The 27694-nt window shown below is 43.7% G+C and overlaps 1 protein-coding gene and 1 pseudogene across 1 annotated transcript in view; one reads left to right on the top strand and one right to left on the bottom strand.

Moving 5' to 3' along the window:
* Positions 1-27694, top strand: part of IQGAP1 (IQ motif containing GTPase activating protein 1) — a 245247-nt gene that overhangs the window by 7572 nt on the left and 209981 nt on the right. The window lies entirely within an intron of this gene.
* LOC141084121 (ribosomal protein S6 kinase beta-1 pseudogene) lies at positions 15113-16869 on the bottom strand (annotated as a pseudogene).

Here is a 27694-nt window from a genome sequence, read left to right as displayed (position 1 = left end):
TTACCAGTCGGCTGTCAATTAATAGCCTGTGTACACAGGCAGACCGAGGTAAACTCCGAGCACTAAACGATCTGTAATTGCTCAGTGCGCATAGGCTGCCATTGTTCTCACCGCCGCAAGGCCTGTTTACACAGGACTTTGCACCGCCGAGAAAGATGATCTTTTATTCTACACAAAGCATCATTTCCACCAGTGATTTCCTCCTTCACTGGGTGATCGACAGCCTGTTTACACAGATTATCATGGAACAAGCGTTCCTAAGAATATTTGCATGATAACTTTTCAGTGTAAGTGCACCTTAAATCGCTGTCATATACCCCATTATTTATCTCAACTTAAAGGGAATCTGTCACCCCTTTTTTGAGATATCATATAATGATATCATTCAATTGTGTGTCACATAATGATGCTCTTAGTACTTTTGCTTCCCCCTGACCCCGCACCTTTCATGCATAAATACCTTTTGTTATATCGGTTCAGATGTATGTAAACTGCCGCAGTCCGGTCCAATGGGCGGGGCTTATTCGCCTGCTCCCTCCTCCCTGTCTTGCTCTACACAAGAAGAAATGCATAGAGCAAGCCCCGCCCAGCGGACAGCGGCAGATTACATACATCTGAACCGATATAAAAAAGGTATTTATGCATGAAAGGTGCGGGGTCAGGGGGAAGCAAAAGTACGAAGAGAATCCTTATGTGACACACAATTGAAGGATATCATTATATGATATCTCAAAAAAGGGGTGACAGATTCCCTTTAAAATAAAAGACTCGGACTTGTAGACAACTAACACTCCGTGCCCATTATATGGCCATGGGTTTAGCAGATGGTAATCGAGCGGGTTTAGTAACAGACTTATAGGGCACTGTTGTGCTGTATGCGAGGCGGCCATATTGGGTCCCTCATCTTTGAGGCATGTGGTAGCCTCTCACGTGTTTTACTGCTGTTGTGGTCCTATTCTGGGAGTTTTTAGTCACCTAACAGTAAGTTACACCCCACACTGGCATTTATCATGTAAAAAGAATTCCTTTTAGAGTAACATTGACCTTAGAGGTGAGCGGTCACCACTTCTGACATCTTTTCATAGAACTCTGTGTTGTCACGTTCCTCTGTTATTTTGCCTAGAAATGTAAGAATATATTGACAGCTTGGGCATCAGAATGGGAATAGCGAGTCCTGTTCACATGCAGTGGATACAGAATGTGAGTGAATGGAGTGACGCACAGAACCGCTGCCAAAATCCTACGTATGTGAATCGGTCATTACAGGAGACTCAACTTTTACCCAAACTGTGGGGTGGTAATAGCAGAGATTTTGCAACATTCATCTACGGTGCTTAAAAAAAATCTCTTCCTTTTTTTTTAGTCCCTTGTGTCAGCAGAGAAAACCATCTCTCCTGCCCGGTTTACTGGTCAGCACGAACGAATATGTGATTGTGTTGCTGGTGCTATATTCACCTATGGAGATGAGAGTAACCCTTGAAGGACAGTCAAAGAGGTTTACTTTAATTTTAGTTTGAAACACTTTTTAGCTGTGTGGACAACCCCTTTAAGTTTCTTCATAAATGTCTTTTTCAAGTGTCCTTACTTGAGACCATGATGTAATCGGTCAGTGTTGTCACAGTTTCCTTCTGCCTTATCAAGAAATGTCTGGCTAGTGTGTCGAAATGATTCTTCTAAGTCATGTATCTCCTCCAAGACCAGACTTGTGACTTCACACCGGGGTCTGTAAGATAGATATAACTGAGGAATTTGTCAAACGAGAGGCCAGATACATTAACTTCTGACCTGCTGGACATTTCTGGCATATTCTGTATATATGCAAGAAAATAACCGACACCTCCTTACGTTCTCGTTGGATAGTACAAATATCTTGGGGGAAAAAAAATCTGAGTTTATTTCTAATTTGATATGACATTGGCATATAGGGGTAACGTTTCACATTTGAATCTAACTGGGGACCCCTCTTCTATATTAGGGGTCTTCTATTCCTTAGGAAACATGAACAGGTTATCAGTATTAAAGTCACATAAAAGCCCTTGGGGTATGTTCACACGGAGCATTTTGTTTGAAATTTCTTGAGAAGATCCACTTCTAAAAATGTGGAAAAAGTGCTCACAAGACCCTCAAAAAGGAATCTCCCTATTAATTTCTGTAGAAAAACAGCTTGCTGTTCATATGTTCAGCAAAGTGCGGGCATCAGGCAGATTAATATCTGCAGGCTAATAGCGTTTTTCTGGTGACAGGTTCCCTTATAAAACTGCTTCTGATGGAATATGCTGTCAATTGAAAAGGCTGAAAAAAAAAAACACTTAAGGAAAAAGTTTTCTGTAAAAATGCTCGAAAAACTTCCAAACTGCTTCAGAAAACAAAAAAAGAACTCCTCAAAGAAGGAGCGTTCCAGAAGAGGTTTTCACTAGAAAAAAAAAGTTAGTGTGAACAAGTCATTAAAGACAAATCGAATTTACAGGGAATATGGAAAGAGAAAAGCAGGGAGGATCTCTCATCTAAATGCCACCGCATAAAAGCTTTATGAAGCATGTGTCACAGCGGCGGCTGTAAGAAAGCCACCTTGTAAATTTCATCTAAAGCGCCTGTTCCGTTGTCATTACATGGATTTCTATAGGTAATAACAGACTGATTTTACATGTGAGAGAAAACCATAAAGTTAGAGTAAGACCTCATACTTCACTCACATCGGTAATAGAACACATATCTGATAAAGGGATGTCTGAATCGGGCCTTAAAACTTTTATGGCTGAAAGGAGTTCTCTACTTTGGACAGTCCCTACTTTTTTGAAGTGGTAACCTAAGACAACCAGTGATTAGATGTGTCTTTGGTCAGTAAGGGTTCTCGTTACCTACAGCACCCCCACAGGAGAAATGAGGCATTACATAGCGCTCAGAGTAATGTGTAATGCTGGTCCCTCAGAGCCGCTCTCTGTACCTCTCTCCACCTTGACCGAGAAAAAAAGTATTCTTCCATTTACTCAGAATTCCCTAAAAATTGAAAATGGGTTTTCTAAACCAATTTACTGCTTGAATTGTTCCCTTGTTGTTCACGGTATAAGACTGTAATGGGAAACGTTTGCTTATAATTTCCCTTCAGGAAGTACATGAATGGACAAAAACAATCTCCCAGTTAATCACGGTAGCTCTTCCGTTGCTCTTTTCTTATTCTGCCCTAATCCTAACGTTCCTGGTTATGGTACATGAAAGTCATTCTCTTGGAAAGCTCATTGAATGGCTGAGATTTTTGGACACACTTAAATAAGGTGATGATCGTACACATGAACACTTCCCAGTAGATTTATCTGGGTTTATGTGGCAGAAAGTGTTTGTAGAAAATCCCCAAACCACTAATATGCCCTGTAATTATTGTATTTATTATAATACTTTGATCAATGGAGACAGAAGTTTGGGTGTATAAACATTTTTCTAAGCGATTACTTGTGTCTGCCTATAATATCCATGAAACTTTACTGCGGATTTGGTCTGAACACCGTTCATGGATTTTAGTTTTTGGCCTTCGTGTCCAGGTATTAATTATGGGGTTTTTTTTTTGAGTAGAAGATGACATTTTTCTGTACCTAAAAGAAAATTCTGAGACCACGAATCTGCTGTTCCTGATAGCGTAACCATGTTCAGATGCTACAGGAATGTTGTCCTGGGTCATCGTATGTATCATGGGTTCTTAGCTGCGGGTTAAATTGCTAACGTCTTGTGTGTAGACAGCCCCATAGGCCCTTGGGCTAAAAGTGATGTCAGATCAGAAAGGAAAGTGTCGCTGCCATATTGTTAATCATAGCTGTATGTGCCTTGGGGAGACTATAGGGTGAGGAGCTGCTAGACAAGTCCACCGCTACTTGTCTTAGATGAAAAATAGAAGAGCAAGAAAAGACGCCTTAGGTTCTCCTGCAGCCGCCATATAATAAATAGCTATGGCCTTATTATTTTTTTTTTTTGAAAGATCTTGAAAAAAGTCATTGACAGTATGAAACCAATGTAAGTGGTCTGTTACTATGGAAGCTATTAGGGCCTATTATGGGGTAACGCCACCTAAAATACTTAACATGTTAGTCCCCATTTATATGCATGAAAAACCTTTCTATTTTCTTCCAGAAGAAAAGGCTGAAAACAGTTTCCTATGTTCGGAGATGCCATGTATCTGTAAAAATTGGATACTATACGGTTGACATGTATGTGATCTAATTTGGAAGGGGGACAATCTCAACCGAAATACGGACAAGACTAGTGCATGCTGTGTTTGTTTTTCTTCGTCCATGTAGGCATTAGGTCAATGTGAGAAACCAATCCATGGACACTTAAGGTCATGCAGTGAGGAGAGAGACATAGCGAATCAAAAAACTGTACTACATTTTCAATTGGAGGTGTTTGCTAATATTAATATTATTACACCTACTATATATTGGGATAGGATCTTGCAGATGGGAATGCCTCTTTAACATAATGCACAACAAAATGACATTGCTGTGCACATCTTCGGTCTTTTGTTACCTCTTTCAACTGCTTCGCCTTCAGGATTTGGAAACTGTGAAGCGGTTAAAAGAAGTGACCTGCTTTTCAATTATAGAAAAATCACGACGGTTGCGGAGCAAAAAACAAGCAGAGGGACTAGGGAGGCAGCTTTGAGTTGGGAATAGAGCTGGAGTGACGGAGGCTTCAAATCAATCATCAATTCAAACACTGGTTTCCCAGTAATGGAGGAACAGACTGGTCATATAAAGGTATTGCTCGACTTGTCTGTGAAATAGCTTCTTTCCATATATATAGTTTGGGGGGATGACATCCTGAAGGATTCCCTTTAACAAGGTGGGTAAGTTTGTCGTAATATGAAACGGTAGATGTGTTCAGGTGTGGAATTCCATTGTAAAATAGAAACATAACATTTCTAGGCCTACGTATTATACCTGTTGCTCTAAAGTTACCAAAATTCTTGTTGTAAGTCTGCCAAATGTGAAGTGTGTGCTGCTGTCAGGGATGAGAAGGGTCATGCTGCAGCGGTGCAAGGACGTACATTCGCTCCTAATCGGAATGCGCAGGCCCAAAAGCATCTCACATACCTGAGGAAACCATATGTTATCCTTTCAGCCTACAAGTAAATGTTTTTTCATGGATGACTGGACACCTATGTGAGGTCACGTTACTGATGGAGCTTGTTAAAAAGTGCATAAAACAGTGATTATCTGTCCTGCTCCCCCATAATGGAGTTAGTGTGCAGTCACTGGGCAGGACATGGTTGGCCCACGACACCAATAACACTCACTCTGGAATCCTCCATAAACCTTCTACAAATGCAAACTATTAAATAAACTTTATTCTTGGGCCATGTTCACAATTATGTTTTGGCATTACATTTGTCTGTTCCATTCAGGATTCACATTTAGCATTTTGTTACATTTTTGTGGTGCTTTTAATTTTTTTTTTTTTGTCTACGAAAGCTACAGCTGAAAAAATTTAGACTAACGTCCATAGTAAGTTATTGAAAAGTCTACATGGAATTTATTTAAAATTTTTTTTTTTTTTTTCTTTCTGTTTAATCCATTTCTTAAAGTTAAAAATATTTTGTTTGGGTAGGGTGTTTTTTTTTTTTTTTTTCTTTTTCCCCTTAGTTGTTCCCATCGAACTGCCTAGTGTACTTGAAACAAGTCCCAGAAAAATGCATGTCACATGTAAAAAGTCCAGAAACTACAACAAAGCCGCTTGTAAAAATGACCTGAGAAATGCTAGAAACGCACGAGTTTCCAGGTTGAGTAGTTATCGCTAAGGTTTTCGGTAAAATATAACGAAGTCGGTAAATGGCTGCTCTTTTTGCAGCTTGAAAAGTAAATTAAGTAAATCTAGTATAAACTTAAACCCGACCCCCAGAGTTATCATACAGCATTCTAAGCCACTATGGTAAATTTGTTGTTTTATTAGATGGTCTCATACATCACACATAAGTTGGCAGGACTGGTCCTGGGTCTCCTTGCCAGTTTAGGTCAGGAGATCTGCTGCTGGTCCAGACATCATGGTGGTCCTTATTTAGATCATAAATGTCATATGTGTGGAGCCGGTCTGAAATGTATTAGTCTATGCTGCCTGTTGCACGAGATTAGTAAATCTGCCCCCTTTGGCACTACTTCTGTAGGTTATCTTGCATGTCCTATTTATTTACTAAAGGGGTTGTCCGGTTAAACCCAGGGCTGTTGAGTCGGTAAGCCAAACCTCCGACTCCTCAATTTCCATGACACTGACTCTGACTCTACCGTCCTGGGTAAATCTATGTATCACCCATCTGCACCGATCAGGAGAGCAAGGCATTATAATTCCTGTTGTAACAGATCATCCGTGCACGTGCTCAACCGTCGCTCCATTCATTCCCAAAGGGGCCGCTGAGAAGGAATCAATGGGCATTTGGGAGTTCTGACGTGCCATGCCATCTTGTAATGGGGATACAAATTCTCTGATTTTCCGATAGGTGGGATCCCAGTGGTGGAACACTCACCGCTCAGCAAGTTATCACTTATCTTAAAAACAAAATTTTGTTTCGACTGGACTTGTCTTTTAACGCCAAAAAAATATCCTGCCTGTGGTAATGTTCTTGTGTTTAGTGATGGGGCAGGTACTCGGCATTCAGTCACTGGTTCCCGATCTTAGTGTATTTCCTCCCAGTATCCATTGTTGCATGTAGGTGTGTTAATCTGCTGGTCTGTAGCTTGGGGAGAGGCCTAATGGTAATTGCTGTGTGTAGCTTCACAGAAACAAAGTAAGGAGCAATTAAGGGTGTGGACTCTTCTGCAAAAGTCTGAAAATATATCTGACGATGGGCAAAGAATTGGCAAATAGTGATGCCCGAGTTCCCTGTGTTACAATGGGGCCTCACAGAATCGTCTCTATGGCATCGGCTGAGTGTTGTTGTCCGTGTGTATGGGTCATATCACGATGATCGCTTTCCTGTATTGCAGTGGGGGAAATCACTGGTGAACATCTGCAGTACACATTGGCAGGTTTTCTCTAAAGCCAGAAGCCAAGATTTAGTGAAATCCCAATAACGCTACTGTAATACGCAGCAGAATGTCCAACTGGATGTGTCGACCAGTGTGAACACAGCCCTAGGGGGTGAGAACACGAATACGTGGCTTTCTATTAATGCCAAGTTTAGAGATTTGCAGCACAGAGCACATTTGTAAACCTCTGTCACTTTTGGGCTATACTGTGTAGTAGTTGAGGGATCTTCTGCAGATTGGATTGCACAGTCCTGGCTTTCTCGTCTGACTACTTGTGTTGGGGAACTGTGAATGGAAGAAATTGCTCCAGGCTGGGGAGTTCACCAGTAAGTACAGGGATCTTGGCAACTATTTCCGAGCCTCTCCCATCAGCTCTATGCATGACATCATTTTCCCTAGTCACCCACTCATCAGTAGAAGACCTAGCTGTGACTCCTCGTCCTGTACTTGTGGAAATGGCGGTCCCGACATATACAGAAGTGTCACTAAAACTTTCTCACAACTTCTGTTCATCTTAATACAGAGCACAGTATAACGTGTCACTAGATTGTGCTACCTATGTGCCATTTACCTGGATGGAGGGGGTCAAGTTTTTTAAAGGGAATCTGTCAGTAAGTTTTAGCCACCTAATCTGAGAGCGGCATGATGTAAAGACAGAAACCCTGATTACAGCGATGTGTCACTTACTGGGCTGCATACTGTAGTTTTGATAATTGCCTGCTGATAAATAATTGATTTTATTCAATAAAGGACAATTAAACTAGCTGCCATATAGTCCTCTATATTCATGACCTCTGTATAACTCCGCCACCGCCACTTATTGGCAGCTTTCTGTCTATGCACAGTGTATATAGAAAGCAGCCAATCTGTGATGTGTGTGGGGTTACACAGAGCTCGCTCAGCATTCAGAGAACTACTAGATGTTAGGGATAGGGTTAGTTTGGTGAAGAACCCGGGAGTGGACCCTCTGGGTCGTGGCTCCAGAGCCCCCAAGGGCGAGCGGACCAGGTGAAGACCACCCCCTATACAGGGAGTGTTAGGAGCAGGCCCAAGGGAGATAGAAGAACAACAACAGCCGGAGCCAAAGGGCGACGTAGGGCAGAGTGAGCACGAGAGAGCAGGATTGGATGCAGTACGCTGGAATGGAAGGCACAGGGGGGTCAACGGAGCCAGAGAGACAAGGGCTGGCGGGGGCTTTACGCTGAAAGGGAAAAAAGGACAAAAATAAGGAGGCGTCGATAGGACGGTACCGGGGATGTGGACCCACCACGAGGGATACCGGATTGGGGATGAACACGGCTGAGACACAGGGCAGACAGGCACGACAGACACAGGACCGAGGCAGGGCGGACAGGCAAGACAGAGGCACAGAGCTGACGGGCACGGCTGAGGTACAGGGCTGACAGGTACGGCTGAGGCAGGGGACCTGAGGTGTGAGTCGGCCCTAATAGCAAGGACGCCAGCGCTAACCCGCTTTGATAATCAGGCGTCTTACCTTTGCAGATGCCGTGCAGAAATACCCGGTGGGCGCCGCCATGTTGGGGGCGGAGCCACCGGGTCAGCGCTCCCCAGGGACCCTTGCGGAGGAGGTAGGACGTAAACTGTGTAAGGGGCTGGAACAGCACACCTCTGTACTTATCGGCTATACTATGGTATTGCAGCTCATATTGCAATCACTTCAATAGGAAACGGGAAGGGCCACAACAGAGTATATAGCGTTGTGCTGCTCCGGCTCTGCACATCCTTAACTGCAGTGTTCCCAGTGCCGGACCCCACTGATTTTATATTGATGGATGAAAATATATATATATATATATATATATATAAAATGAATGTACGTGTGTGTGTGTGTATCACCAACCAATCACGAAGCATCTTTCATTTCACCAGAGCCGTTTAAAAGAAGCTGAGCTGTGCTTGGTTGCTATGAGCAATGGTTTTCATTGCAACCAATCACTAAGCAAAGAAGTTGAGCTGTGATTGGTTGCTATGACCAATAGTTTTCTCTCTCCACGACAACACCTCAGCAGACACTGCCATGGTGGGAGAAATCTAGCATCCCCGGGAACATAAGCTCCCAGCCATTGTCTGCCCCACAGAAAGGAGCAGAGCACATGACAGAAATGAATCCCCCCCCTTCCTGCCCATATCCCCATCACACATCCTCCATCCCGTAGGCACATCTTCCCTCTTAAATGGATACCCGGTATGGAAGTTAGGATGTGGGATATTAGGTGTAGTAGTCCGATGGCTCTGGCTGACGGGATGATGTTGGATATTAGTGGTAGTAGTCAGGTGGCTCTGACGGGACGATGTGGGATATTAGGTGTAGTAGTCCAATGGCTCTGGCTGACGGGATGATGTGGGATATTAGGGGTAGTAGTCCTATCGCTCTGGCTGACGGGATGATGTTGGATATTAGAGGTAGTAGCCCAATGGCTCTGGCTGACGGGATGATGTGGGATATTAGTGGAAGTAGTCCGGTGGCTCTGGCTGAAGGGATGATGTTGGATATTAGGGGTAGTAGTCCGATGGCTTTGGCTGGCGGGATGATGTCGGATATTAGGGGTAGTAGTCCAGTGGCTGTGACGGCATGATGTGGGATATTAGTGGTAGTAGTCCGGTGGCTCTGGCTGAAGGGATGATGTTGGATATTAGGGGTAGTAGTCTGATGGCTTTGGCTGACGGGATGATGTGGAATATTAGGGGTAGTAGTCCAGTGGCTCTGATGGGATGATGTGGGTTGTTAGGGGTAGTAGTCCAGTGGCTCTAATGGGATAATGTGGGATATTAGGGGTAGTAGTCCAGTGGCTCTTTCGGGATGATGTGGAATATTAGGGGTGGTAGTTCGGTGGCTCTGGCTGACAGGATGATGTGGGATATTAGAGGTAGTAGTCCGGTGGCTGTGACGGGATGATGTGGGATATTAGTGGTAGTCTGGTGGCTCTGGCTGACGGGATGATGTGGAATATTATGGGTAGTAGTCCGGTGGCTGTGACGGGATGATGTGGGATATTAGTGGTAGTAGTCTGGTGGCTCTGGCTGACGGGATGATGTGGGATATTATGGGTAGTAGTCCGGTGGCTGTGACGGGATGATGTGAGATGTTAGTGGTAGTAGTCCGGTGGCTCTGGCTGACGGGATGATGTGGGATATTATGGGTAGTAGTCCGGTGGCTCTGGCTGACGGGATGATGTGGGATATTATGGGTAGTAGACCGGTGGCTCTGGCTGATGGGATGATGTGGGATATTATGGGTAGTAGTCCGGTGGCTCTGGCTGATGGGATGATGTGGGATATTATGGATAGTAGTCCGGTGGCTCTGGCTGACGGGATGATGTGGGATATTATGGGTAGTAGTCCGGTGGCTCTGGCTGACGTGATGATGTGGGATATTAGTGGTAGTAGTCCGGTAGCTCTGGCTGACGGGATGATGTGGGATATTATGGGTAGTAGTCCGGTGGCTCTGGCTGACGGGATGATGTGGGATATTATGGGTAGTAGTCCGGTGGCTCTGGCTGACGGGATGATGTGGGATATTATGGGTAGTAGTCCGGTGGCTCTGGCTGACGGGATGATATTATAGTGAATGTGGCTATGCGGAGTGGGCGGGGCTGTACACTAGGGTGACCGGATCTCATATGGGGGGGAAAAAAATGTCAGAATCTTGTTCGTCTGGACCCCACAAAACGATTCCCCTTTCCAGATATTGAGAGAGCCAAAATTTGAGCTCGATCAAACGACGTTAACCCGTGCCGCTCGTCGCTCAAAGTTTGAAAAAATCCAAATTGAGGTATTTTAAGATTTAAGTATTTTGCATAGTCTGTTAGACTATAAAGAATGTGACAACAACATTGCAGAAATAGCCCTGACCAAATTTTCGAACCATTTGTGGTATTTGAATGCAGAGTTGGTGGGATTATCGTTTTTTGATCCCACCATTACAGACAATGAAAAGTTGTTAATGGCTAATAAATTGCTCAGTAGCACAGATGAACCATCAGAGAACGCTAACCTACATGAGTTGATAATTTTACATAGTTATCTAATCTATTCTAGAGCTTTTGTTAAAGTAGTTTTTGAAACGTCAGAATATAATGCTCGGCATTTGCTTACAACTTGCAGGACATATTGCTTTTGTTCTTCATCTTTTGTCAGAAGGTCGTTAAAGTCGGTTACTTCCTACCTCTTTTAATTTTTCTTTCCTAACTTTTGGATTTACAACCCTAGCGTGCTCTGATGGTTCATCTGTGCTACTGAGCAATTTATTAGCCATTAACAACTTTTCATTGTCTGTAATGGTGGGATCAAAAAACGATAATCCCACCAACTCTGCATTCAAATACCACAAATGGTTTGAAAATTTGGTCAGGGCTATTTCTGCAATGTTGTTGTCACATTCTTTATAGTCTAACAGACTATGCAAAATACCTAAATCTTAAAATACCTCAATTTGGATTTTTTCAAACTTTGAGCGACGAGCGGCACGGGTTAACGTCGTTTGATCGAACTCAAATTTTGGCTCTCTCAATATCTGGAAAGGGGAATCGTTTTGTGGCGTCCAGACGGACAAAATTCCGACATCGATTTTTTGCGGTCACCCTACTGTACACATACATATATATATATATATATATATATATATATATATATATATATATAGATAGATAGATAGATAGATAGATAGATAGATAGAGAGAGAGATATAATCATTTATAATTTGTTATAACTAACTGTAGTTATTTACTATGCCCGGGCAGCGCCGGGATCTTCAGCTAGTATAAATATAAGGGCATTAAATCAGTCTTTCCACATTTCTAGTGTCTGCCTTCACTTCCTGTTTGAAGGTCTTTTGCCCACTGATCCTCAGAATGAAAGGACCACCATGCTGCTATTGACCACTCTCAACACAATCTTTTCGCTTGATTAACGCTACGTCACAGTTCCCTGTGTAAAAGATGGTTACAGGTGTCACTGTGCATGAGAATTGTTGAGTGGCCCTCGCATCCTGTTGGTTTCCTGGTATCGGACCCCCAATCAGTCAGCATACTGCATATCTGGTTACTTAATGCCAATAACTCCTCATATGTAGAGTTCAGACCTTTCTTCTTGTCAGACTTTTGTTTTGTTTTAAATACAGAATCTGACAGCAGTTATTATGCAATTTGAGAGCAGCATTATGTTGGGGCAAAGACCCTGATTCCAGTAATGCACTTACTAGGCTGTTTGTAGTTTCAATAAAATCAGTGTTTTGTCAGCATGAGATTATCACTAGAGGACAAGTTGTCTCTCACTGATTATCAGTTTTCTGCCTATGCACCGTCTACATAGAAAGTTGCCAGTCAGTGAAGTGGATGGATTATAGAGATATCAGCATTCAGAGAACTGTTAAATCTGCAGCAGCAGAGAAAAATGATTTTATCAAAACTACAGAAACATACATTGTTGGAATCGGGGTATCTGTCTCTCTACATTATATTGCCCTCAGATTACATAGCAAATACCTGGTTGCAGATTTCTTTTAATCAGAGCAGTAACTATCAAGACAGAATATATAAAGCGGATAAAATTTAATACTTTTTAAGAAACATCTTGTTAACATTTATTGTCCACTAAGAAGGCTAGAGTACTGAGAAATAATAGAAATTCTCTTCTCCAACAAGTACATTTTTGTTTTGTGCTCTATGCAAATTCATACAAATCATTATCTCACAAGCCTTGGCTGTTTCATTAAAGGTGATCATTCTCCCTGGTGACAAGAACATTACATTACAGCTCCGAGCCTGACAGCCTATGAAATGTTTAGTGTGCAGTTAATGTAAGACTGCAGTGTTACGGGCATGTTCCTGCATGGCATTTTATTATCACACCTCCCTGCTTGTGAGTTGTCAATTAAATGTAGAAATCCAGGCGCCATTTAGATGTACAACGTTAAAGGGGTATTCCCAAAATCACAATGTGGTCTTAGAATAATGTTGTCCTGTATTTATTCATTTGCGCCAATATAACCTTATTTTTGAATCTGCCCAATTCTGCACGTATCACCCACCTAAGGATGCTGCTGCTCCAGGCTTTAATTACCGTTCGGTTGCCATTGCTAACATCCTGTAGTTTCAGGTGCCCTGTGCAGTGCAGCCTCTCCCAGCTGGCCTCTTGCCAGCATTGCTTTGCTCTATGACTTGTCTAGAATGAAGATTCTACTGCAAAGGATGTCATCAAAAGAGGTGGCACCTCCATCATTACAGCGCAGAGCTCACACAAGGAAGCTGCGTTGTGCCTGTGTTCTAGTAACAGGAGCGGCGTTCTGCAGTATGGGCTGCATACAAAGGGGCCTGAGAGGAGAGATTATACTGCATGATGCGCTGTGTATAAAGGGGCTGAGAGGAGAGATATACTGCATAATGGGCTGTATATAAAGGGACTGGGAGTAAGAGATGTACTGCAGTATGGGTTATATATAAAGGGCCCTGAGAGGAGAGATATACTGCATGATGGGCTGTGTATAAAGGGGCTGAGAGGAGAGATATACTGCATAATGGGCTGTATATAAAGGGACTGGGAGTAAGAAAAGGACTGCAGTATGGGTTATATATAAAGGGGCCTGAGAGGAGAGATATACTGCATGATGCGCTGTGTATAAAGGGGCTGAGAGGAGAGATATACTGCATAATGGGCTGTATATAAAGGGACTGGGAGTAAGATATGTACTGCAGTATGGGTTATATATAAAGGGGCCTGAGAGGAGAGATATACTGCATGATGGGCTGTGTATAAAGGGGCTGAGAGGAGAGATATACTGCATAATGGGCTGTATATAAAGGGACTAGGAGTAAGAAATGTACTGCAGTATGGGTTATATATAAAGGGGCCTGAGAGGAGAGATATACTGCATGATGCGCTGTGTATAAAGGGGCTGAGAAGGGAGATATACTGCATGATGGGCTGTATATAAAGGGGCGGAGGGGAGAGATATACTGCATGATGAGCTGTATATAACGGGACTGGGAGTAAGAGATGTACTGCAGTATGGGTTATATATAAAGGGGCCTGAGAGGAGAGCTATACTGCATAATGGGCTGTATATAAAGGGGCTGGGAGGAAGAAATGTACTGTAGTATGGGCTTTGGGCTGTATACAAATGGGCCTGAAAGGATAGATATACTGCATAATGGGCTGTATGCAAAGGAGCTGAGAGCAGAGAGATACTGTACTGCATGATGCGCTGTATATAAAGGGGCTGAGAGGAGAGATATACTGCATGATGGGCTGTATACAAAGGGGTGAGAGAAAGAGACGTACTGCATGATGGGCTGTATTGTATATAAAGGGGCTGAGAGGGAGACATACTGCATGATGGGCTGTATTGTATTTAAAGGGGCTGAGAGGGAGACATACTGCATGATGGGGTGTATATAAAGGAGCTGAGAGGAGAGGCATACTGCGTGATGGGGTGTATATAAGGGGGCTGAGAACAGAGACATACTGTATGATGGGCTGTATATAAAGGGGTTGAGAGGAGAGACTGTTATGAATGGGTCACCAAGGAGGATAGCAGGCCCAGGCTAAGCTACAGAAAAACCAGAGAGGTTGGTAACTAAGCGGATTGCAGACCCCTGATCCTGTCCGCACAACTAGCAGTAGCCGTCGAGCGTACCTACGATGATCCGAGACGCCTCGGCACAGCGGAGAGCTAACTAAGCCTAAAGCAAGAAAGGGGGAATCTAAACTGCTCCAGTAACCACCAGAGGGAGCCCAGAAAGAGAACTCGCAACCCCTCTGTCAATCCGACCAGCTCCACTACCTTCAGTAATCACCAGAGGGAAGCCAGAGAGAGAATTCACAACAGTACCCCCCCTCCTTGAGGAGGGGTCACCGAACCCTCATCCATGCCACCAGGCCGGTCAGGATGGGCCCGGTGAAAAGCACGAACCAATCTTTCAGCATGAATGTCAGTAGCAGAGACCCAAGAATTATCCTCCTGGCCATATCCCTTCCATTTGACCAAGCACTGGAGTAACTGTCTAGCCAAACGAGAATCCATTATTTTCTCTACCTCATACTCCAAATTACCTTTAACCAATACAGAGTCAGGAAACACTACAATGTCATAGATTCCTACGTAGATGTTCTGGTCGTTTAGGGATCAATGGATTAGTTTGCTTCTTGTATGGCCCCACATTAGATTGTCTGATTGGTAAGTGTGCTGAGGCTTCTCCACTTTCTGTTACATCCATTTGTTCCACACCACTTGTTTCCATTCGGAAATGTGCAGGTGCTTGTGCATTGGTGACTCCAGCAGCTGTTCTTTGTCCCCAGAAATCCCCAGGGGAAAACTTCACAGGGCTCACAGGCGTCCTTGGGCTTCCAATGAATCGACAAGGAGACCAAATTTTTGGTTCAAAAGAAAACTTCTCTTTTACACTTTCAACTACAGAAGGAGCCACATATGTAAATCCCACAAACACTTGGTTGGCACTTTCACTGAGAGTGGCATCATCTGGACTGTCTACAGGGGTTTGTCGTGTAAACTTTGAATCAAATTGGCTCACATCTTCCTCAGATTGCAAAAGTGGTTTAAAGAGGTTCCACCTTTCGAGCCAAGAGATCTTCCCAATTAATGTGTCTGAAAAATGGATGAGCCTGAACATCCCCAGCATCACCAATACCAGCTCCAAGGCGTGAGGCAGCGTTTCTTTTTAGCAGCTTTTTAAGTAAATCCCTGGCTTCTTGGGTGAGGTAGGGTGGCAAGTTAAGTTTACACTTAAGAATTTTGTCAATAGTCTTTTTACGGTTTTCACCAGTAAATGGTGGAGCCCCAGTTAGCATGTCGTACATCAAGGCTCCAAAAACCCACCAGTCCACTGCACGGTTATGGCCACTTGTCATTAGAATCTCTGGAGCCATGTATTCTATTGTTCCACAAAACGTATGCGTTACTGTGCCATCATGAATGGATTCTTTACAAAGTCTAAAATCTGTTAGCTTCACGTGTCGTTGATGGTTAAGCATGATGTTTTCTGGTTTCAGATCACGATAAATTATTCCTTTCTGATGCAAATGTCCCAAAGCCATTGAGATCTCAGCCAAGTAAAAGCAGGCATTATCTTCCATAAAGATCCCTTCACGCTCCAACTGCATGAAGAGTTCTCCACCGCTAAGATACTCCAAAACGAGGTAGAGTTTTTCCACCAGTTTGAAAGGCATAAATTAAGTCCACAATAAAAGGATGCTTCACTTCTTCCAGGATATTACGTTATACCTTTGTATGTGCAGTGTCTTTTGCGTTCCGCACAATCATAGCCTTTTTTTGTACTTTCATGGCAAATATCTTCCCAGTATGAGTTCCTATTACTTTGCGTACTTGAATAACCTTCCCGTAACCACCTTTTCCAAGAACAAGAAGCAGCTCAAAACACTCTGGCCTGATCATTTCTGGACCCCTATTTACACTGGTCTCTGAGATCTCAAACTTTTCACAATGCCCCATACCAAGTTCATATGACATGCCACCATGGTCCATGAATTCATTAATATTACTCCCATCCTCCAATTCATCATCCGAAATAGCGTCATCGGGCTGGTCCAGGTCTATATCAAACACGCCCGCCATGGATTCGGACGTTCTCTGCTTCCCCGCAACGCGGTTCGGTACCCCGGTTCCCCGCCTCATGGGCTCCGACACACGGCCGCCATCCCCGGACGTTGAAGCGCAGCGGCGCCCCCGAACTCCTCTACTTCCCATGTCCTCTGCTTGCGCACTCCCCATTAGCCAGAATAGGATCTCCGGGTGTCAAAGAAAAGGCCCAATCCTGGGGAAAGCCGTGCAGCAAGGAGATGACAATTTTAACCTGCTGCACAGAGCTCCCCGATGAGTTAGGTTTCAAAGCAAAAAGTAGTTTACAATTACTCTTAAAATTCAAAAATGTAGAGTGATCCTCAAAAAACACATCAGGAGTAGGGATTTTTGGTTCAACAGCAGATGATTGAGCGAGATAGGCAGAAATTCCCCGCACTTCAGCAGCGAGCTGCTCAACACCATCAGACCATTGCTTAGTTTCCATTTAGACAAAAAATATCCTCCTACAGCCCAGAGAAAAAAAGAGGAAAAAATATATATAAAAAAATTATGTTTTTTTTTTTTTTTTTTTTTTAAATTCTTTCCTTCTTTAGAGTACCCTTGAGTCTACAGTTAGGCTGGTGATTCTGTTATGAATGGGTCACCGAGGAGGATAGCAGGCCCAGGCTAAGCCACAGAAAAGACAGAGAGGTTGGTAACGAAGCGGATTGCAGACCCCTGATCCTGTCCACACAACTAGCAGTAGCCGTAGAGTATACCTAAGATGATCCTAGACGCCTCGGCACAGCCGGAGAGCTAACTAAGCCTAAAGCAAGAAAGGGGAAGTCTATACTGCCCCGGAGCAGACCCCAAAGGAATAGATAGCCCCGAAACATATATTGTCGGTGAGACAAGATGAAAGCAACAACGCAGGCAGAAAAATAGACTGAGCAAACGATGGGGCCCACACTGACTAGACAGGACAGGAAAGGAAAGACACTGTCTGCAATCACGCAAAAAACCCTGCAAAAGTCCAACACGTCTAATGCACAAAAAACACTGAAGTCACAAGACTTCGCCCCCACTTTATCAGCACTCTGGTATATTCTGAAAGCAAAGCAAAAGGAGACCAATATAACAGGGGACAAAACAAACTGGCACAAACAGTAACATATGGGCAGTGATTCAGCACAACTCGAGCCGAAGCTAGCTGACCCGCACAAATCAGAGAGACAAAACCAGATCAAATGCAAACAGAGTAGCAAATGAACCACTTAGCTGAACATGCAGGGACAGAGCAGGAGACATCAGACCTCAAGAGGCACAGGAAGAAAATCACCAGCAGGGATAGAGTGAGTCGGCTATATTAAATCCCAATCTGAAACCCCAGATCTCCAATCATCTTCCTCATTATCAGGTGGCCAGCCTCTGTCAATCAGATCAGCTCCACTACCTCCAGTAACCACCAGAGGGAGCCCAGAAAGAGAACTCGCAACCCCTCTGTCAATCTGACCAGCTCCACTACCTTCAGTAATCACCAGAGGGAAGCCAGAGAGAGAATTCACAACAAGAGACATACTGCATGATGGGCTGTATATAAAGGGGGCTGAGAAGAAAGCTATACTCCAGGATGTGACTATGTGGATAGGAGCTGAAATTAGTCGAGCTGTGTTTATTTCTTGCTGCAGAGAGATCAATGATGTGAAACTGCAGTTTCTGATCTATTGTTGCATATGGCAGAGAATTGTCTTCTGCTGTATGCATAAATAGCGCGCAGTATTTGCAGTTTCACATCACTGATTTTTTGGCAGCTTTCAATAATCACAGCTCTATACTGCATTTGTGTAGAAGAGCATAAGAGCTAAGCTTGGATTAAACCATCTAATGATATAAAACCACACAGCAGCTACACTGATGTAGATGGTGGAAGATAAAATCTGTCAGGCAGGGTACTGTATAGGAACAGAGTACGCAGAAGCATATCACTAATTGTGCATTTAGATTAACTTGATGATAATTCAGAGAGGTGGAGCCAGGAAGGTGCACACAACCAAGGGGACGAGGGGGCTGCAGCACTGAGGAGAAGCAAGTGCTGCTAGAAATAATAGTTTTAGCAAATAAGAATACGATTGGCCCTTCAGCTACGTGAAGCTGGATACCTCGAGGGGCAGGCGGAGATTAAAAAAGACACAAACGTACAAGAAAGACACTTTATGTATAAAATGGGATTCCCAGAATAACCCTTTGGCCTAATAGAACATGGATAGTTCACATTTTCATACGGGTTTTTTTTTTGTTTTTTTTTTTTTTTTAGAAATGAAGGCCCTACATTGTACCTAGCATAAATACCATAATACCCTTAACGAGAATTTATATTTTACACCCAATTAGATGTTCCTCACATTCCCATATTTGATATTAGGAAGATACAATGATGAGCAGAATAGAAGCGCGTTATTTCCATTCCTAAGCTGTATAATTTGGGTCACAGATATGTGATGTTGTCTTGACCCCTTTCAGTCTCCGCTCAAGCACATGCATGATTGCCTTGTCTGAGTGGGCTTTTCACTTTATTTAGAGTAATGGGTGGGCATGCGAGACCCAGACAGCACTGGGAAAACGGTAGATTCAGACAAAGTGAAGCTCGGCCTGTATGATCCTCTTCTCCCCCATCACAACATAATCGTGGAGAAAATTTGGCACTCTCCAAAGAAGTTTAGACATAAACATTAGACTAAAGTCATCCAAACTTGCCAGCTGTCTAATGTGTATGGGGGCCTCCCAACTCTTCTCCAACAGGTGATATCAGGGCACTGAAAGACCCAGCTTGCTGAATTTCGGCAACTGATTTCCTTTGTTTTCCCCGGAGATGAGCTGTCATCTGAGCAGTTTTGCAGCATCTCTTGTATAGAGAACACAGCATCTTTTGGCTAAGCTCACCTGTCCTGTGTATGGGAGAGATAGCCGTTGTATGGGCAGACAGCTATCTAACATTTAGTTCACATGTCCAGTAGTTACTTCCGATTTGGTCTGTTTTTGGGATGACAAAAATGAAAATAAAATGAGCCATTCATTTTAATGGAGATGTAAAAGTCCTCTATTTGACTTTTTCTGGATCAAAAAAATGTAGGCTGCACAACTATTTTGTCCAGGCAAAATCAATGGATTGGTTCTGCTTTTTTTTTATTCTTTTGTTTTTTATTTACACTGACCACTATGGGAAATAGATCATGGATAGTCACCTATTATGTCATCCGTTAACAGATTTGTTTTGTTAAAGAAGCACTACAATCAAAACTTTTATCCTCTTAATATATTTCAATCATCATATTATATAATGCTGTGTACTCACAATTGCTCATTTTGCCTTTCTACCCAGCTAATTCTTCTCATTCCCATTAGGTCTATGCCATCACGTGATTACAAACTGACTAGTAGCTGAATCCTTCTAAGCTCCATGTAGAAACAGGAGGTCAGTTTTGCCTGTATGAGTCTTAAGATACAGCAATAATCAATGGTGGTGGGGAGGAGTGGAGCAGCTGGTTCAGGAGTTGGAGAGAAAAGATTTCTACAGGGACAAGAGACTTCCTGCTTCTACATAGAGCAGAGAAAAGAGAAGAATGAACTGGATAGAAAGGCAAAATGAACTGCGCATACCCATCGCACTTGAGGTGTTAAAGTGAGCCTGTCAGCAGTAACCTACAGGCAGTGTCAGGTCGGCGCCGTTATACTGATTAAAATGATACCTTTTGGTGAATGTTTTTCCCAGCAATATGCGCTCCTGAAGGATGATGATGGAACTTGATATTTAGATTCAAGGATGATTTTTATTTTTAATTCAAAAATAGAATACAACCGGTTTCAACTGCTAAGAGTCTTCCTCAGGTATAATGTCAAGAATATAAACGGATCTGTCTGAACATATTTTATAGCAGATCTCCCTGCATGTGGTTTTGGGTGGGGGCTGAAAGGTCTGTTTTTCAGACACACCCAGATACTCAGATATGCAGGATTTTGCACTCTGAGGAATCGAGCAAAACCCATATACCAAATAAATGTTACACAAAAAATTTTCACATAAAAAAACAATTAAAAAGTATATATATATATATATACACTCACTGGCCACTTTATTAGGTACACCTGTCCAACTGTGTGTTAAGACTTAATTTCTAATCAGCCAATCACATGGCGGCAACTCAGTGCATTTAGGCATGTAGACATGGTCAAGACAATCTCCTGCAGTTCAAACCGAGCATCAGTATGGGGAAGAAAGGTGATTTGAGTGCCTTTGAACGTGGCATGATTGTTGGTGCCAGAAGGGCTGGTCTGAGAATTTCAGAAACTGCTGATCTACTGGGATTTTCACGCACAACCATCTCTAGGGTTTACAGAGAATGGTCCGAAAAAGAAAAAAAATCCAGTGAGCGGCAGTTCTGTGGCCGGAAATGCCATGTTGATGCCAGAGGTCAGAGGAGAATGGGCAGACTGGTTCGAGCTGATAGAAAGGCAACAGTGACTCAAATTGCCACCCGTTACAACCAAGGTAGGCAGAAGAGCATCTCTGAACGCACAGTGCGTCGAACTTTAAGGCAGATGGGCTACAGCAGCAGAAGACCACACTGGGTACCACTCCTCTCAGCTAAGAACAGGAAACTGAGGCTACAATTTGCACAAGCTCATCGAAATTGGACAGTAGAAGATTGGAAAAACGTTGCCTGGTCTGATGAGTCTCGATTTCTGCTGCGACATTCGGATGGTAGGGTCAGAATTTGGCGTAAACAACATGAAAGCATGGATCCATCCTGCCTTGTATCAACGGTTCAGGCTGGTGGTGGTGGTGTCATGGTGTGGGGAATTTTTTCTGGGCACTCTTTGGGCCCCTTGGTACCAATTGAGCATCGTTGCAACGCCACAGCCTACCTGAGTATTGTTGCTGACCATGTCCATCCCTTTATGACCACAATGTACCCAACATCTGATGGCTACTTTCAGCAGGATAATGCGCCATGTCATAAAGCTCGAATCATCTCAGATTGGTTTCTTGAACATGACAATGAGTTTACTGTACTCAAATGGCCTCCTCAGTCACCAGATCTCAATCCAATAGAGCATCTTTGGGATGTGGTGGAACGGGAGATTCGCATCAGGGATGTGCAGCCGACAAATCTGCGCCAACTGTGTGATGCCATCATGTCAATATGGTCCAAAATCTCTGAGGAATGCTTCCAGCACCTTGTTGAATCTCTGCCACGAAGAATTGAGGCAGTTCTGAAGGCAAAAGGGGGTCCAACCCCTTACTAGCATGGTGTACCTAATAAAGTGGCCAGTGAGTGTATATATATATATATATATATGTATATGTATATGTATTTCTCCCTATAATCCCCTCTTGTTTCATAAAATGATACCTTGGTTGATGAAAACTGTCTTGTAGTTGTTGTTTAATGTATGTAGTTTTCAGTTAACAAGATTCTCGTATCTTGTGCTCCAGAAGCGGCCTGTGTGGGGCTTTATGTAGCGCTCTGCTTATGCATTCATCTGTATGGGCTTATTTTCAGGTCACTGATCCTTCACTGACCTGTCTCCTATTCTACATACTGCATATAATATTGTTGGCTTCGAAAAAAAATAACTTCAGCAAAATGGCGGCGGCGGCGCAGTAGCATCTATAGTCAATTGTATCATATTTTGCCAATAGATGCTACTGCACAAGCGCCAGCGTCATTTTCATCCAGACATTTCTTTTTCTTCTCCAGAAAAATGTTGCACACACAGTAGCATCTACGGCAATATGCGCCATGCTGCTGAATGTAATATTTTTTTTCTAACCCCACAATATTCTATACATTATGTAAAATAGGGGACAGGTCAGTGACTGATCATTGACCTGTCATAAGCCTTACATATGAATATATAAGCAGAGCACCACATGAAGACCCCCCACAGGCCGCCCCGGAGTACGAGCATATCATTAACACAAAACTAAAAATCAAGATTAAGCAACAACCACAAGACAGATTTCATCAACCAAGGTATCATGTTAATCAGTTTAACGTCGCCGACCTGACACTGTCTGTAGGATACTGAGCACAATACCGATGATAAGTTCACTTTAAGGCCGGGATTCCACATGCGAGAAACTCGGACGAGTCTCCCATGTCAATACAGGGCACTTGGATCAGAGCGTGCGGCCGCATAGCAATACATGGAGCCGCATGCTCCGCTCCTGAGTGCCGGCGGCAGTGTCGGGTATTGACATGCGAGACTCGTCCGAGTTTCTCGCATGTGTGATCCCGGCCTTAGAGATAACTCTGGATAAAACATCCATTACAGACAGAAGGAAAATGGATGCAAAATGGAAACCAAAGTGTGCATCTGTTTTTCCCCCCCATTTTTAGAATGGATCGAAATGGATAACAACTAGACACGTGAACAGAGCTTTATTGCCCCCATATACATTAGACTAATGATGGACGAACCCTTCATATTGAGGTCTCCCGACTTTTCCCCAATACATGATATTGGAGGGCCATGATAAGGATCCAGCATGACAGATTTTTGACTGGCAATCCATTTGTTCTCAGTGAGATAAGTTGCCGCAGAGTTGGTGCTTCTTTATACAGAGTAGTCAGGAAAGTTAGCTGCCGGCTGAGTGATGGTTCAACTAGCAGCTACCAATTGTGTTTGTGTGCCTTTTTAGATTAGATCAAAATTTGGATTAACTGAGAGAAATTCTCACGTCCCCTCTTTTTTAATTGTAGTCAATTGGTAAATTAATGGATTGTGTAAAAGGTATCATTAAGGAACACCTACATTGTATTTTTTCTAGCTCCAATTATGCGCACTGTAGTTTTATACCTAGCGAGCCATTAGTCAATTTCCTGATCATATCTGTAAGACCAGTTGCCTCCCCTAATTATACTGCTCATAAGAAGAATCAAGTATTATAAATCAGTACAGCTCCACCTTGCTCATTTTCACCTTTTACATTTGCGCTCAGAGCTCCGTCCCCATTTACGGTGAATATCATTTTTAGCAGTGAACCCCATAGGGAATTAAATGGATCCTGTCACATTGAGAAGTTTGAATCCTATGCAGCAGGTTCACTGGAACTGCGGCTACTGGGAGAAAATGAACTCCTATCCTCCGTGTGTCCTGTCTCTTCTACTGTAGTCATCGGGGCAGTTTAGGGAGCCATTATAGTCACCCCTCACTATACTGTGAGAGCTGCTGTAATCACTCCCTGCCATATTGATGAACAGCCAGCTGTGCCGAGTGTGTGTTCAGAGCAGGTTGTCAATTACAGTGCACTCACTGTAGTGAGAGGTAACTATAACCGCTCCCTGCACCACCCCAATGACAGGAAGAAAGCCGCTGCAGGGAGGACAAAACTTAATTTTCTCCCTGTAACTGCTGCTCCAGTAAGGCTGCCAGGCTGGATTTCAAACCTACTCACGTGCATGTTGATGCGATGTCTGCCAGCAAATAGTATTTCTGTACGTGACACATTCCCTTAAATAATGATTTCTGAGGACTGAACTATTTCTGATCTTATCACAGTTGAGTAAGAGCTTTGCTGCCCTTGCTGTAGACAAGAATCCTAATTTAGCAATATTAAATCACGGGGCTGATGCCATACTTTTTCACACCGCACCAAATCTTCTGAGAAATGTGAATATAAGGCCACTTTCACATATCCGTGTGTCGTAGTCTGAGCAGAGACCATGATTCACTCACCTGCTGCGGGTCTCATGATGCAAACTGGATGCCCTCACTTTCATGTACAGTGGCTTGCGAAAGTATTCACCGCCTGAGCTTTTTACCTATTTTGTTACTTTACAAAATGTGTTTAAGTATTTTTGTAATCCCATTTGTGTGTAGTACATCAGCACTAAATAGTCTAAGTTGGTGAAGTGAGAAAAATATAGGTATAAATTAAATTTATGGTATCAAATAACTAAAAATTGGCATGTGCATATGTATTCACCCCTTTTACAATGAAGCCCTTAAAAATTCCTGGTGTAAGCCATTACCTCCATAAGTCACATGCTTAGTGAAAGAACGTCCCCCTGTGTGCAATCTAAGTGTCATGTCTGTGAGTGTATATATACTTTACCTTTTTTGAAAGACCACAGAGGCTGAAACACCATTAACAAGAGGCACCACTAACCAAACACCACCATGAAGACCAAGGAGATCTCCAAACAAGTCAGGGACGAAGTTGGTGAGAAGTACAAGTCGGGGTTGGGTTATTTAAAAAAAAAAAAAATCCCAGTCTCTGAGTAGCGCCATCAAATCCATTATCATCAAATATAAGAACATGGTACCACAACAAACACTTTAATAGAGGAACGTGCACCAAAACTCTAAGGGTATGTGCACACGCTGCGGATTCTGCTGCGTTTCCGCAGCGTTTTTGGCTCTGCAGAAACGCAGCAGATTTTGCTGCGTTGTACAGTACCTTTATTTCCTATGGAAATAAAAAAAAGCTGTGCACATGCTGCGTTTTTTTCCGCGCGGTTTTGCTGCGGTTTACAATCCGCAGCATGTCAATTGTTTGGTGCAGAAACGCTGCGGTTTTACACCTCATCCATTATGAGGTGTAAAACCGCAGGGCAAAACCGCAGAAAAAACGCAGATAATCCGCAGAAAAACCGCAGCACTTTGTCCTGCGGATTTCCTGCGGTTTTCTCTACAAAATCCGCAGAGACTAAAAACTACGTGGGAACATAGCCTCAGCCCGGACATGGACTGCATTAATCAGAGAGGCAGCTCAGAGACCAAAGGTAACCCTGAAGGAACTGCAGAGTTCTCAAGCAGAGACTGGAGTATCTGTCCATGCGATCACAATAAGCCACTGCATAGAGTTGTTTTTTGTGGAAGAGTGTGCAGAAAAAAAGGTTTTATGTCATGATCCAAGGTGGATCTGACAAGTAAATGGACAAAGTGAACTTTTTTCCCTTTGGCTTGGTGCCAAAGTGGTGTGATTGCTCCCGGTGGCCATTAGAATTATTACACGTAGTGTCGTTCATTCTAAGTTGCCCCGGTGGTGGTGAGCGGTAGTGCACTTTAGTTCCTTTGGTTTAATGTGCACGTAATTATAAATCAGGTGTGAGGCTCTATAAAAGAGTCAGGTGTGTTCAATCACTTTTGGTGATATTGTGAGTTAGTCATTCTCAAGGAAGCCTTGGTGAAAGAAGGAGCTGAATGAGAGTCCTGGGCAGTCCAGCCAGAGGGGTTGAGTCAGCTATGGAGTCTGCATGGAGGGCTGGCGTGGCGTGGTGGAGTCGCAGTTTATGGTGTCAGTAGGAGGTGCTTGCATGGCTTGGTGGAGTGGCGACGATGGTGAGAGTTGCACTCAGCATGCTGGACTTGGTTGCTGAAAACTGGACTCAAGCATGCTGGACTTTTTGGCAGAAGCTGGACTCATCTTTGGGACTCTGTTTACTGGGCAGCTGCAACTGGTGGTGGACTCTGCTCCAAGGCTGCACTATGGTGATGGATCCGGTTATGGTGATGGATCCGGGTGGAGGAGAAGATGCACGCAGGTGGTGGGCTCTGTTGCTAGGAGCGTACGCAACAGAGCAAAGCTAAGTGGTGTTCCCCCTGTATTGTCATTTTCCCTTGTGTGTGTTTAGTGCAGTGGTGGGATTAGTTTCCGCACCGACCAATTCCCTAGTGAGAGTTTAGGGTCAGGGCGAGTCAGGGTTTTAAGGTTCCTGTGCGTCGCCCGGTGCGGAACCGGCATAGGAAACGTTGGGAGTGCAGGGACTCTGGCTCAGGGGAGTGCAGGAGGTCTCCACGTCCCTATTCCCTATCGCAGGGCCCACTGTTATGAATGAGTCACCGGAGGAGGAGAAAACAAAAATACAATCTAAGTCCAGAAAACCGGAGAGGTTGGTAGCTATCGGATTGCAGACCCCTGATCCTATACACCACAACTAACAGTAGCCGTGGGGGGTTCCTACGGTGCCCTAGACCCCTCGTCACAGCCGGAGAACTACATAAGTCTAAAGAAGGAAAGGGGAAATCTAAACTGCCCCAGAGCAGACCCCAAAGCAATAGACAGCCCCCGACATGTATTGTCGGTGAAATACAGATGAAAACACAGACAGAAAGACAGGCTGAGCAAGCGATGGGGCCCAACTAACTAGATAGGACAGAAAAGATGCTGGCTGCAATCCGCAAAAAACCCTACCAAAAATGTCCCAACCGTCTGATAGGGAAAAAGGCCCTGAAGTCGCTAGACTTCAAAATCACTATATCAGCACTCAGGTATATTCTGAAAACAGAGCAAAGAGATCAACTGATCAGAGACAAAAATGGAATTCAGCTAGTCCCAACCAGGACTGGCTGAATACAAACACTAAGGAAACCAGACAAAATCTCATGGAATAATAGCAGGGCAAAACCTTAGCTTTTAGTAGACAGGAATAAACTGGATGCAAGAGCTCAGAGCAGAAAGGGTCACCAGCAGCCCTGCAGGGCGTCGGCTGCCTTATATCCACTCAGAAATTCCAGATGTCCAATCACACTCCGCCTGTTCAGATGACAGGTTCTTCCCATCCCAATCAATTTCACTACCTCTCTTCACCAGCAGAGGGAGTTCATCAGACATCAAAGGTGAAGGGGAGAATGAACTCACAACAGCCCACCATTGTTAATGTTACCCAGTTTCCCCTATATTATTTAAATTCGCCTTACTGGAGGCGGGGTTTCCAGACTATTGTATAAATACGTGTAATACCTAAATTCGCCAGTTGGAGGCCGTGTATCCAGCTGCACGTCTTATTATTTAAATTCGCCCAACTGGAGGCGGTGTATCCAGGGTCACGTGTGTCATGTGGGTTCGCCTTGCGGTACTCGCTGCGTCCAGACACACGTGACCGTGACACTTTACTTACACACAAAAATTGTAAGGTTCATTTTGAGTTTGCCAAAAGACATTTGGGAGACTCCCCAAATGTATGGAGGAAGGTGCTGTGGTCAGATGACACTAAAATTGAATTTTTTTGACCAGCAAGGTAAACGCTTTGTCTGGCGCCAAACCAACACAGCTCATTACCCCAAAAACACCATCCCCACAGTGAAACATGGTGGCTGAAGCAGCATGCTGTGGGGATTTTTT

The sequence above is a fragment of the Dendrobates tinctorius genome, unplaced genomic scaffold (assembly GCF_039654945.1).
Source record: "Dendrobates tinctorius isolate UK_male_01 unplaced genomic scaffold, ASM3965494v1 ptg000022l, whole genome shotgun sequence".
Lineage (NCBI taxonomy): Eukaryota > Metazoa > Chordata > Amphibia > Anura > Dendrobatidae > Dendrobates > Dendrobates tinctorius.
Note: the sequence above shows the minus strand (reverse complement) of the source record. Positions and strands in the feature narration are given on the sequence as shown.